General features: G+C 37.1%; 1 pseudogene; it reads right to left on the bottom strand.

Annotated features, from left to right (window-relative positions):
* Nucleotides 1-1,337: 1,337 nt before the first annotated feature.
* LOC112469306 lies at nucleotides 1,338-1,456 on the bottom strand (annotated as a pseudogene).
* Between the last annotated feature and the right edge of the window lie 7,437 nt (nucleotides 1,457-8,893).

Genomic DNA, 8,893 nt, shown 5'->3' with positions numbered 1-8,893 from the left:
AAAGTCGTGACAGAAACAAGGAACAAACAGCAAGGAGAATCACCTGGGGTCTAGATGAACAAGCCATACAACTAGGGAGAGAAATAAGAAATCACCCTGCAATGGGAGGAGGTAGGACAGGGCGAGGATGTGAGGCTGCCGGTCCTGAGCAGCTAAGTGGGACAGAGGCTGTGGCAGCTGCAACTGGCAGCTGAGGACACTTCTTAAAGGGGCCATGTCCACGAGCGGACTTTTGTGGTGTCGGACCTGCTCACTCTGAGCACCAGCACTAGGTAGGCTGCGCAGGGGGCACATGGGACTTACAGGAGGACACTGAGTTGCTGGAGTGAGGGCCAAGGAGAGACTTGCTCTGTACAGAAGTGCCAACAGTATCCACTGTTCCCTGTTGAGCCCTCCCCACTCCCAGTGTGTGGACACAGTGCTGCCATAGCTGAGACGTCATCAAACTGGATAACAGAGGTTGCTCCACCCAGAGGATTCCCTGAAACTCCGCTTCCCCAACTCACGGCCCCACCCAAGCCACATTCAGGTGTATTTTCAGCTAGTCAGGGTCTCCTTGCTGAGCAGTGCCTAGACTCACACTGGTGGCAGCTGACTGTGGTTTCTGGTGTGGCCTTTTGAGGCAACTATAAGCAGAGCATCTGTGAATTGCTTACTAAATCTTAACAGGTGGTCCTAGGGGGGCACAGGCTGGGGCCAAATTTGGCCTGCAACTTAACCCTTCTCAGGACTATGCCACTGGACACCTACTTCACTAATAAGGCTTACTAATAAGATGGGGAGACTTAAGAGCTTTGCTTAGTACATAGAAACAGACACAGAAAGGCAGCTCAAATGGGAAGACAAAGAAGCAGAAATCATACGAGAGAACAGAACAGAGATCCAGAAATAATGGAGTCAAGCAACAGATGCAGAGTTCAAAACACTGGTTATAAAGGTGCTCAATGAAATTTAGAGAAGTGTAGATGAATTCAATGAGAACTTTAACAAAGAAATAAAAAAAAAAAAATGGAAATGGAAATCGTAAAGGGGAACCAGTCAGAAATGAAGAACACATTATCCGAAATGAAAAGTATATTAAATGGAATAAACAGAGTGAATTAAGAAGAGGATCGAATGACCTATATAGAGGATGGAAAGGCCAAGGACACTACTCAATCAGAATGGCAAGAAAAGAGGAGCCAAGACTATAATAATAATTTAATAATAATAATAATAAAATCAATAATAATTGTTTTTTTTTTTTAGGTGAGGCAACCCTTGGTTGACCTCACAGATTGCAAGGAACTTGTCAGCTTACAATCCCTTGTTTGTTTGTTTGTTTGTTTTATTTTTTATGCCTACAGCACCTGGTCTTCCTATGTGATCTGCCATCCAAGTACTAACCAGGTCTGACCCTGCTTAGCTTCCAAGATCAGACGGGATTGGGCTTGTTTAGGGTAGCATAGCCGTAGACTTGGGATACTATTAAATGTAAAAATATCCATGTCATAGGGGTACCGGAAAAAAAAATGAGACATTGAAGAGCTATTTGAAGAAATAATGATAGAAAACTTCTCTACCCTTGTGAAGGATATAGACAAACCACCCCAGAAAAAGCTCAAAGAATCTGAAAAGAGATGAACTCCAAGAGGCCCACACCAAGACATGTTATAATTAAAATGCCAAAGGTTAAATACAAAGAGAGAATCTTAAAAGCAGCAAGAGAAAAGCAGTTAGTTACCTACAAAGGAGCACCCATAAAACTGGCAGCTGATTTCTCAACAAAACAAAACAAAACAAAACAAAAAAACAAAAACTATGCAGTTGTCTCCTAATGCCAATGTTTCCTATAAGGGAACACCCAAAAGACTGGCAGCTGATTTCTCAAAAGAAACTATGCAGGACAGAAGGCTTGGCACAAAATATTCAACGTGATGAAGACCTAGGATCTACAACCAAGAATACTTTATCCAGCAAAGCTATCATTTAGAGTTGAAGGACAGATGAAGAGCTTCCCAGACAAAAATAAGCTAAGGGAATTTATCAACACCAAGCCAGTATCACAGGAAATGTTGGAGGGACTTCTTTAAGAAGAAAAAATGTGTATCAAAAACAGGAATAAAGAGTGGTAATAACTACATTCCTATCAACAAGTACCTCAAATGGAAAAGAATTAAGTGCTCCAACCAAAGGATAGGGTCACTGATGGATAAGAAAACAAGACCCCTACATATGCTGCCTACAAGAGACTCACTTCAGATTAAAAGACATACACAGACTAAAAGGAAGAGGATGGAAAAAGATGTTGCCTTGATGGACCTAGAGGGTATTGTGCTGAATGAAATGCATCGGATCGAAAAGACAAATATTGCATGATTTTACGTACATGTGGAATCTAGAGAACAAAATCAACAACAATAACAACAAAAATGGAAATAAACTCAAAGATACAGAGAATATTTTGAGTGCTACTAGATGGGATGGGGTTGGGAAGACAAAAAAAAAGGCAAAGGGATTAAGAGATATCAATAGATAGTTGCAGAATAGACATGGAAATGTAGAGTATAGCATGGAGAAGATGGTTGATAATGTTGGAATAAATATATAAGAGAAGAGGGGTGCTTGATTTAGTGGAGTGATTGCTTTGCAAGTTTTGTGGATCTCTGATCACTATGCTGTACAACTGAAACTGGTATATTACTGTATACCACCTATAATTGAAAGAAAACTCATTGAATTGTACAATGTAAATACAAGCAATTAATTGTCTATTATATTTCAATAAAGACAGAAAATAACATGGAAAACAATAAGTGTTGGGAAAATGTAGAGGAATTGGAACTCTGGTACATTGATGTGGGAATGTAAAATGGTGCAGCCACTGTAGAAAACAATAGTTTGGTGGTTCCTTTAAAAGTTAAACATAGAATTGCCATATGACCCAGCAATGTCACTCCTAGATATATACCCCAAAGAACTGAAAGCAGGGATTCAAAAGATGTTTGATGTACATGAATATACATAGCAGTATTATTCATAATAGTCAAAAGGTCCATCAACAGATGAATGGATAAACGAAATGTGGTGTAAACATACAATGAAATATTATTCAATCATAAAAAAGAATGAAGTTTTGATACATGCTACAGTGTGGATGAACTTTGAAAACATTATACTAAATGAAAGAAGCTAGATACAACCTCCCCCCCACCAAACATTGTATGATTTCATTTGTATGAAACATCCAGAATAGATAAATCTGTAGAAATAGAAGTGTATTGGTAGTTACCAGGGTGTGTAGGCAATGGGGAATGGGGAGTGACTGCCTAATGGGTATAGGATTTTCTTTTAGAGTGATGAGATGTTTTGAAACTTGATAAAAGTAGGGGTTGCACAACATTGTAAATATACTAAATGCCACTGAGTTGTATACTTTAAGAGTGTTAATTTTATGTTATGTGAAATTCTCAATTTAAAAAGAGTAAAGCAATAAACAAGATATATATTGAAAAATCTTACTCCTACCTCTGCCCAATCTGCCCTATTTTCCTCTACCCCTGTAGAAAACAACTTGAATTAGTTCATTGTTTATACTACCAGTGTTTATGCAGGAGCGAGCAGATGTGAGTTATCCTGATCATTTCCCTTTTCCACCACAGGTAGCATGATATAATATATTACATATATTACTGTTTCACATCTAATAAACACATCTTAGCATTCTTTCTATATCTTCAATATTTTCGCATTTGGATGATAATCCAAAGTTTAGATGTGACATAGTTTAATAGGAGCATTTAATGCTAAAAACTTACCTCTAAAGCACTGCTTTAGTGAGATCCTACATTTTTTGATATGCTGTATTTTTATTATCATGCAGTTCAATATGTATATATTTTTTAATTTTCCCCGAGACTTTCTCTTTGAGCAAAATGTTATATAGAAGTATGCTGCTTAATTTATAAATATTCAGAGATTTTTCTGTTATTGATTTCTAGTCTAATTCCATTACTATCATGGAATTAAATTCTTTATGACTTAAACTCTTTCTATTTTTTCCTTTTTTTTTTCTTATTTTAAAACCCTTTTATTTTGAAATAATTGTGGATTCTCATACAGTTGTTAGAAATAATACAGAAAGATCCATATATCTGTTGTGGATCAAATTGTGTCCCCCCAAAATTCATATGTTGAAGTCTTAACTCCAAAGACCTCAGAATGTGAGATTTGGAGATACAGCCACTGCAGAAGTGATCAAGTTAAAGTAAGGTCATTAGAGTGGTCCCTAATCCGATATGACCTGTGCCCTTATAAAACAGGAAGACTTGGACACAGAGACACACATAAAGGGAAGATGATGTGAAGACATAGAGAGAAGACAGCAACCTACAAGCCAAAGAGAAAAACCTGGAACAGGTTCTCTCTCACAGCCCTCAGAAGGACTCAACCCTGTTGACACCTAGATTTTGAACTTCTGTCTTCAGAACCAGGAGACAATAAAATTCCATTGTTTAAGCCACCCAGTCTGCAGTCCTTTGTTATAGCAGCCTAGCAAACTAATAAACTTAACCCGGTTCCACCAAATGGTAACATTTTGCAATCTTACATAACTACTGCTCAATCACAACAGAAAAATAGGCATTGATATATTCCATAGACCTTACTTAGATTTCACCAGTTTTACATGCACTCAAGTGTGTGTGTGTGTGTGTATGTGTGTGTATTTAGTTCTGTGAAATTCTATCATAGGTAGAGTCATGTGACCACTGTAATAGTCAAGATAAAAAACGGCTCCATCACAAAGATCTTTTGTGCTTCTCTTTTATAGCCACAGCCAGCTCCCTCCCATCCTACTCCCTAACCCATGGCTACAACTAATCTATCCCTATCTCCATAATTTTGTTATTTTAATAGTGCTATATAAATGGAATCATATAGAATGTACCCTTTAGAGATTGTCTTTAGTTCCTCAGTGAAATTCCCCTGAGACCTATCCAAGTTATGTGTATCAAGAGTTTATTCTTTTTATTTGCTGAGTCATATTCTAAGGTATGGATATACTATAGCTTGCTTAACCATTCACTGATTGAAGGACATTTGGGTTGTTTCCAGTTTTAGGTTATTATGAATAATGCTGCTATAATCATTCAAGTGTAAGTTTTTGTGTGGACATGTTCTCTCTCCCTGACTGCGATCCCCTGTATATCTTCTTTATCCAGATTTAGAAATGTAATCATCTCTCTCCCCCATTTCCCTCCATCCAATCAGTTACTCAAAACGTGTTTACCTTTGCAGTATCAGGTGTATGTGTAAGGTTGAAAAATGATTGACCAAGTCCACATGCACAGAATTCAGACAAATTCTAAGGCTCTATTGACCTTGAAGTTGTCAAGCTGATTCGTAAAGTTCATTAGTAATATTCCAACAGTGTTTCATCATGAAGCCACTGTATGTTTGGTACATAGAAATAATCTAGGAGGTATCACTAACATTCAAGATAAGAAGCTTCATAGAAAGCAGCTACTATTGCAAAATTCCTCTTAATGAGAAATCTGAACTTGATACCCAGTTAGGAACTGTTTCCTTCCTTCCTTCCTTCCTTCCTTCCTTCCTTCCTTCCTTTCTTCTTTTGTCTATGTTTCTCTCTCTCTACTCCATCATCTTGCCAGAAGCCTGGACATAAGTTTTTATTTCTCTGGGATACATGATAAATCCTTTAACTTTTAATTTTCCTATGCCACTTTGTTTTAACTGAGCACCTTATAAAACACCCCATAATTTGGTCATTTTAAAAATTCATTCTGCCAATCTCTTTCTATTGATTTGTTTAGACTATTGGCATTTAACTACTTATATGTTTGGATTTAAGCCTACCATTTTATTTTGTTTGTTTCCTCTGTTATTTGTTTCTTATTTCCTATCTCATGCTTTATTTGGGAATATTTGAATCTTTTTAGTATATAATTTTTTTTATTGTGTGTGTTTTATGATATCTCTTTGTATAATATTATTAGTGGTTGTTCTGGGAATTACAAAATACATTCTTACCTTTTCAAGATATTTTACCACTTCAAGAGGAATGTAGAAATGTTACCACCACATAGGACCTTTACTCTCCCTGTTTCATTTTGTAGTTGTCTTATGTGTTACATCTACAAAAATTGTATCAAACAACGTACTTTTGGTCTTCAACCATCAAGCAAAGTTTAAAGAATTTGAGAGAAGAAAGTCTATTACATTTACCCATATGTTCATCATTTCTGTTACTCTTCCTTCATTCCTGGTGTTCCAAGTTTCCATATGGTATCATTACCATATGTTTGAAGAATGTACTTTTAGAGCAGATTTGCTGGCAACAAATTCTACTTTCTTTGTTCTAAGAAGGTCTTTATTTCACCTACATTCCTGAAGTATATTTTTGCTGGATATAGAATTCTGGGTTGACAGTTCTTTCCTATCAGTATTTTAAAAAATGCTATTCTGCCTTCTTCTGGTTTCTATGATTTCTGATGAGATGTCTGAAGTTATTTGAATCATTGTTTCCTGTAAGTAATATGTCATTTTTCTCTGGTTGCCTGTGAGATTTCATTTTTAATTTTAGTTCTAACTAGTTTGATTATATTTCTAAGCATAGTTTTTTGGGAGGATTTCCTGTTTATGATTTGCTGAGCTTCTCAAATCTGTAGTTTTTATATGTTTTGTCAAATTTGGGAAGTTTTTTTTGTCATTATTTCTTCATTTTTTTTCCATGTAATGTCCGACAGTTTCCTAAGACTTGTTCATTTTTGCTCCAAATCTTTATTCTTTCTGTTGTTTAGACTGGAGAATTTCTATTGCTCTAGCTTTACATTCACTCATTCTTTCCTCTGTCATCTCCATTCTGTCACTGAGCCATCAGTGAGTTTTAAAATTTCACTTATTGTATTTTTCAGTTCTAAAACTTCCGCTTGACTTTTCTTTATATTTTCTATTTCTTTGCTGGTATGGTCTGTCTTCCACTCATTTAAAGAAAGTTTGTCCTTACTTGTTGGATAATTTTTATAATAGCTGCTTTAAAGTCTTTGTCAGGTAATTCCCACATCGATGTAATCTCAGCTTGTAACTTGAGATTTTTCTGTTCTTTTCTTTTTTCATGTGATGAGTAATTTTGTATTACATTCTAGACATTTTGAATACTATGTGGGTCTGGGTCTTATTTAAATTCTATAGAAAATGTTGTGTACTTTAGTAAACAATTGACCCAGTTGGACTCAGGCTGCAAGTTTTAAACATTTTTTTCAATGTCAGTTTCACTTTCAAAGTTTTTGCAATGCTCTTCAGCTATGTCTTGCATGTGTGCCACCTGGGGTTTATGGGGGGGATGTGGGTAGCGGTCTGTCTCAGTATGGAGGCCATCTCAATGCTTTTCGTATACTGTTAGGGTCATATTCACACATGTGCCACTTTGGGGTGAGCTCATGGGTTTATAAACATCATTATTAGGTCACTTTCCCAAAATCCTTCCTCTCTACAATGTTTCCAGTACTTTTTGGTTCCTCAGGTCCCCTTTTCAGTCTTCCAGCCAGAAGAAAAATGAAAACAAAACAAACAAAAGTGAATTTCTCTTATTTTTTTTGAGCATTAGGAGACCCATTTTTCTCTATTTTGAGCCAGAGGAACCAGAAGCTTTTGCCTGAGCCCATTTCCAGTTTTAGGCTAACTTATGTCTATACTAGGCAACACTGAAGCTAACAGTATGGTAAACTCACTGTTGGTTTAGAGGTATTTTGAACTCTGGTCTTTCTTCTCAATCCGTATGCTACTATTTACTTTATAGAGTCCTCCAATTGCTGCTCCATGCATTCTGTCCAGGTTTATAGCTGCACTCAGTGGGAGAGACAGGGTGGAGTATACTTATTCCAGCTTACTTGAAACCTGGAACTGAGTTTTGAATGACATAGTTAATTGGATCAACACCCTATTAATGGACACTTAGACTATTCCTCATGCCTATAAATTGTGGTGTTTCTGAGAATTCCGTTATCAGTCTTCTCTTATCTTTTCATAACAGTGGTTCTCAACATAGATTCTCATTAGATTGAATCACCTAGTGAGGTTAAACAAACTATTCCAATGTCTAGGCTACAACCCAGACCAATTAAACCAGCATCTCTAGGAGTAGGACACAGGCAAGAGTACTTAATTTTTAAAAAAATATATTTTATACTTCTACCCTATTCTCCAATCCTTCAAAACTGCTCTTCCATAGATGCCTTATTATTGTCATCATCCACCAGGCTCCCAAGAAAAACACATCAGAGTTGACCTGAACTCAGTTCCCGTATCCTTCAGATCCAGGCTACTCTCCATCTTGTCAATGCTAACTCAGGAATGTCTTCACATGTGGCCCCCATCTCCATTTTTAAAAAATCAAGCCTATCTTGCAACTGGATTTCTACACAGCCATGCCATTTGTCTTAGCTTCTCATCGGTCTCTCTTCTCTTGGCAATAGCTCTCACTGCTGCCAGGGGATCTCCCTAAAAGAAGACTCCCATTGTGTTATTTCCTTGTAAAACCTCTGTGGGACCTCGTTGCCCATGGTATAAAGTCTTAAGTTCTGAGCAAGGGGCTACCTTACCTGGCCTGGATTTCTATTACTCCTCTCCCATCACCTGTGCACCTCTGTTCCCCATATCCCAAAGTTGCACTGGTGATTTCTGAAATACCCTAGGCCCTATCATGCCTTCTCATTGTTGCACCTAATGAAACATCCCTACCTTGAAGCCTGGTCATCACCTTTTCAACTTTTATGAACCAACTGAAATGTTAACCACTTGCCGGTGCTTCCAAGCTAATGTCATTGCTGATCCTCCATTTCCAGCTTCAACCATAAGTATATGAGAGTGTATAAAAGTGGTCACAGGTGTATGA

This window comes from Pteropus alecto, unplaced genomic scaffold, assembly GCF_000325575.1.
Source record: "Pteropus alecto unplaced genomic scaffold, ASM32557v1 scaffold146, whole genome shotgun sequence".
NCBI lineage: Eukaryota > Metazoa > Chordata > Mammalia > Chiroptera > Pteropodidae > Pteropus > Pteropus alecto.
Note: the sequence above shows the minus strand (reverse complement) of the source record. Positions and strands in the feature narration are given on the sequence as shown.